A 6,000-nucleotide genomic window follows, 5' to 3' on the forward strand; every position below is an offset into this window, starting at 1 on the left:
GAATGAAGATGGAATCCATGTGGATCCCACCAAGAACGAGGCGATTACGAATTGGGAAACTCCGAAGACACCAAACAAGATCCGTCAGTTCCTAGATTTAGCTGGATATTATCGCAGATTCATTGAGGATTTTTTCTAAAATCGCTCAACTGCTGACCTCCCTTACTCAAAAGGATAGGAAGTATGAATGGGGAGATAAGCAAGAAGAAGCTTTTCAGTTGCTTAAAACAAGCTTTGCGATGCACCTATTCTATCCCTACCCGAAGGCACCGATGACTTCGTGGTATACTATGACGCCTCGCGTCAGGGATTAGGTTGTGTGCTAATGTAGCGACAGAAGGTTATCGCTTATGCTTTGCACCAGTTGAAAGTTCATGAGAAAAACTACACCACACATGATTTGGAATTAGGTGCAGTGGTGTTTACATTGAAGATTTGGCAACATTATCTGTATGGCACCCGATGCACGATCATTACAGATCACAAGAGCCTTCAGCACATATTCGATCAGAAAGAGCTTAATATGAGACAGCAATGATGGGTTGAGCTGTTAAACGATTATGATTGTGAAATCAAATATCACCCAGGTAAGGCGAACGTGGTGGCAGACGCCTTAAGTCGGAAAGAGAGGATTAAGCCCATAAGGGTTAGGGCTTTGGAGATGATTATACAAACGGAATTGTCGTTGCGCATTCGTGCCGCACAAAGAGAAGCTCTTAAGAAAGAGAATCTTAAAGGAGAATATCTCCGTGGAATGGAAAAGAAGTTGGTACTCAATGAGGAAGGAACTTTGTGTTTCATGGGACCAATTTGGGTTCCCCTCTTTGGTGGTCTTAGAGATGTCATCTTTGATGAAGCTCATAAATCGAGGTACTCGATCCACCCAAGATCGGACAAGATGTACCAAGATTTGAAGGATTTCTACTTGTGGCCGAGATTGAAAGGTGTTGTTGCAACTTACGACGGAAAGTGCTTAACCTGTGCCAAAGTAAAGGCCGAGTATCAGAAGCCTTCAGGTCTTCTACATCAACCTGAGATACCCATGTGGAAATGGGATCAAATCTCAATGGACTTCATAACCAAGTTGCCCAAGACACCCAGAGGTCATGATCCGATTTGGGTAATCGTAGACCGTCTGACAAAGTCTGCGCACTTTTTGCCAATCAGGGAAAAGGATAACACAGGTAAGCTAGCTGAGCTGTACCTGAGGGAGATAGTCGCATGTCATGGAGTGCCTGTCTCAATCATTTCAGATAGAGACGGACGATTTATGTTACGAATCTGGCAATCTTTTCAAGAAGGGTTTGGTTCTCAGTTGAATCTGAGTACGGCTTTTCACCCACAGACAAACGGCCAAAGTGAGAGAACGATTCAGACATTAGAAGATATGTTACGAGCTTACGTAATGGACTTAGGTGGCAGTTGGGACACCCACCTGTCTTTGGTTGAGTTCTCCTATAATAACAGCTACCATACAAGCATTCAAGCTACACCGTTCGAAGCTCTCTACAGATGAAAGTGTCGATCGCCATTATGTTGGGCAGATGCAGGCGATAGACAACTGGTTGTCTCGAATTGGTCCAAGAAACGATAGATAAAATCATGCAGATCCGAGAACGCATCGAGGCAGCTCGTGATCGACAAAAGAGTTATGCGGACCAAAGAAAGAAACCTTTGGAGTTTGAAGTGGGAGATATGGTTTTGTTAAAAGTCTCACCTTGGAATGGTGTGGCACGCTTTGGAAAGCGTGGTAAGTTAAACCCATGATTTATTGGACCGTTCAAAATCCTAGAAAGGATGGGTCTTGTATCTTACATGTTGGAACTACATGCGGAACTTAATGGTGTTCATGATACATTTCATGTATCCAATCTGAAGAAGAGTCCAACACAAGAAGAGTCCAACACATGAAACAGTGGTTATACCTGCTGATGAAGTTCACATTGATGATACTCTCCACTTTACGGAAGAGCCTGTTGAGGTTACCGATTGGAAAGTTAACAAGAATCAGAGGAGAGGAGTAGTGTTAAACTTGTTAAGGTTCGTTGGAACGCACGTCACGGCCCAGAGTTTACTTGGGAGCATGAGGACCGCATAAAAGCCAAATACCCGCATTTGACCCCTAACTCCACTGCAGCTAGTAGTAAAGCTTAAAATTTCGGGATGAAATTTTCTTAACAGGGGGAGAATGTAATTAACCCTGATTAAGTGCTTAATGACTGTGCTGAATTGCAATTACTTTCTTTCTGATTTCTGCATTATACATACATGTGCATCATACATTGTTTAATGTCATACCAATATTGCATGAAAGCTATATTGCCTTGAATAATGCATTAAGTATAGTTAGCACAGTTATATGATAAATCAGGATAATGTGACAGAAGTCAGTAAATAGATAGACAGTGCATTAAGATACAGAATGAGCCAGAAACTAAGTGTTACACTAGTATAGTGTGTAGGAAAGTAAGGATCATAAAACTGTCTTTCTAGTGATAGTTAAAGTGCTGGAAAATGCCTAAAACTCACCCAAAGTGCTGAAATCAGCAAAATTCAGCAATAATCAACAATTTAACATACTAATTTAATGCAGAAATATGGTAAAATAGTCCTGAATGCTTTCCTAAGTGTCGGGAATCAAAAGTGTCACAAAAAGATACATAAAGCACACTAAACTGCATAGTTTAGCACCTTAACGAACGAGTAACCAACCGAACAACTGAACACTACCTGAAACATCGAATTTACACTAAAAGCATTGTTTTAACATTTCCAAGCTAGTTATGGTCCCCGAACATCATAACACCTCCTAAAATATCTAGTAACTAACTTAACTACCTAGACACTAACATTTCAACCTTAATGTAAGTAACTTGGTTAAAACTTATGCTAGACCCCCCCCCCACCTAGTTTACGGCCCAAGTGGCCCCCACCATCTTGATTTTTTTAATTTTATGTTAGATCTCTTTCCCTAATGCTAAACACATTATACAAGGGTTAACATGAGAACTTGGTTTATAAAAGAACATGTGAGACATAAGCTCATAAACTAGACACACAAACTCTCATCTCTTCTCTCTTGTTCTCGGCCGAACATAGCACCACCATCATCATCATTTTTCAATCATGTTACAACCATTCCAAGTATATACAAAGGTGCTAGGAGCAAGACTAAGGAGCTTGGTGGCCTTGAAGCTTGAAGAACCTCTCTTGTTTGCTTTTATCCACTTGTTTTCTTTACTTGAATCATCCCTGGCCTTGAGCTATTGGTAAGAACCTTGTACACTCCATTTTACATCCATTTTTAGTGGTTAAAGAAGAATCATAATAAAAAACTTGAAGAGCACTAAAGAACACAAGAAGTAAACTTGAACATAAGCATGTTTAATGAAGTAATCTTGATGAATATGAGTTGTTATGCTTGTTGATCATTGATTGTTTGTAGAAAAGATGTTGATCATCAAAAGATCTTGCTAGATCATGATTAAAAACATAATCTAGCAAGATGAGAAAGTAGAAATATGGTAGGATGATGGATCATCCACATATGAATCATGAACTTGAATCACTAAGTGGTTTTCTTGAAAAATAACGATCAAAGTAAGTAGTAACACTTGTAGATCTAAAGATTTATGAATGGTCTTTCAAAGAAACCAAGTTAAAAATATGAGATTTTTTAAATCTTGCTTCTTACAAAAACAAACTCTATTTTTAGTGGTTAAACAAGTGTAGAGACACTTGTTAAACAAGAAACTTTCATAAAGAAACATTTTTACAAAATGTGACAAGAAGTTGTAAACATCTAACTTCCTTAAAAATGATGTTTTTAAAGAACTAATCACATTTTAAAGGGTGACTAGACTTACTAAGAACAATAGTAAGTTACTACAAATTTTTACAAATATTCAAGTTCATGAAGTAGTAGATTATTACTTGTTTTTGGCAAATTGGTAAGTAAAGGTTGTTTATTGTTGATTGTAAATTGATTGTGATGATTTTTACAAAAGAAAATGATATGCTTGAAAGCATGGAAACCTGCATTTTTAGGGGAAACTATGGCAAAATTTTCTAAAAATATAAACACATAGAAAAATATTTTTAAACAAGTATTTACAAGTGTATTTTAAACCATGAGTTTCCTACATAAACTTTGCCATAAATTTTGTCACAAGAATATAAATAATTGGAGGTTGGTTTTCATAAATAAAAGCGACTAAATATGTATTTAGGAAATATATATTTAGAAGTCAAATGTGCGTGATTATTTGTATACTTTGTGTATTAGTTATATTATCTTAGGACTTAAAATAATATAACTCATAAAATTACCAAGAATTACCATCCAAAATGTTAACAAAATTCCATTGAATAAATATCGTCATTTACACAAAATATTGGTGAAACCGAACTATGGAATAAGACTTACAAAATATTCCGGAAAATTTATTCACAAAGTATATTTTGGACACCAAGGAAATGAAAATATGGTTTTTACATTTACAACAAAAATATATCATATTTTTGACAAGGAAAAATATATTATCTTTGGCAAGAATGGAGTATATATTTTTCTTGAAATTTTTAGAAGACATATTATTTTTAAGAAATATATATTTTCTTACACAAACATGAAATGCAATATTTTTTAGTAAGATATATAATTTCTCAAATAAATATGAAACATATCATTTTTGGAAGAAAAATGAGTTTAAATATATTTTCTAAGTTAGGACTTGAAAATATATTATTTTTAAACTTACGAGGAATTATTTTTGTCAAAGAAAAATTATAGATAATTTTTCTAAGTAATATTCCTTAATAATATTCCGTAATAATTAAGATGAAATTAAGTATAAAGAATACTTAATGAATTCAATAAAAAATACGTATTCTCGTACGTATAAATACACACCGGAATACGACCACGATACAAGGCAAAAATATACAAGTGAAAGATACCCCTATCCTTGGGAAGGATATACATGTGTAAATACCCGAAGTGTATCAAGCCAAAAATATATTATTATTCCAAAATTTAATAAATATAATTTTAGTTAAAATACTAATTATTTTAACAAATAATTATATAACTTGGAATAATATTGAGGATACATAGAAATGTAACTCAAAGACATTAACACTAAGTCAAGGCAAGGCCCGTTCGTCTAATAGACATTAGTACGTTGTAGGTGGTCGTGTTACATCCGAGGAGCTTGAGTTACGGTGATTGAATACACAATACTGTGAGTTCATATTCCCCCTTTTCTTTTAACCGTTTCTGGTTTTATAACTTCAGGGGTGAAATACATGTTACAATTGTTTACAAACATTTTGATTCGGTATGGTTAGCTAAGAAAGGGTACTTGACGGGTGGTCCTTGGGACAACCCTTAGTGATGTTAAAAGACGAGTTTATACCTCACTTGATCGTGTAATTATCTTGAATTAGATAATTACAGTTGCTAATGTTTCAGGTGCAGTTTGGGAGCTAAAAAGGAATAAAACGCAGCTTTGGACGATTTAGAGATGCACGGGTCGTGCATGGAAGGAATGAAGAAACAAAACCCAACATTCAGGGCTTCACCGTAAATTACGGTGGCCACCGTAATTTACGGTGGCCCTGAAATATGAAATCTTCCACCGTACCTCAGGAGAGATGCACCGTAACAATATGAAGTCCACCGTAATTTACGGTGGTACCGTAATTTACGGTGGAGGCTGCGAGGAAAAGTGTAACTGCCCTATTAAACCTTTTTTATGGGTGTCTTTTCAAATATCTCATCATTGGACGTTTTCTCTAGACATTGGGGGTGATTTTGCTTGATTGTGGTTGGTTCTAAACATTCGGTTTGTATTTTCGATTCGTATGAACTTGGATATTGAAGTTATGATGATTCACCAAGCCATGTCCGGCTAAACTTTCGGTGCTCATCTTAGGTGAAGGTTTCTCTTAAACTCTTGTGTGTTTGTTTCTTAATTTCTAGAATGATAACATTGTGTT

The sequence above is a fragment of the Helianthus annuus genome, chromosome 2 (assembly GCF_002127325.2).
Source record: "Helianthus annuus cultivar XRQ/B chromosome 2, HanXRQr2.0-SUNRISE, whole genome shotgun sequence".
NCBI classification, from domain to species: Eukaryota; Viridiplantae; Streptophyta; class Magnoliopsida; order Asterales; family Asteraceae; genus Helianthus; species Helianthus annuus.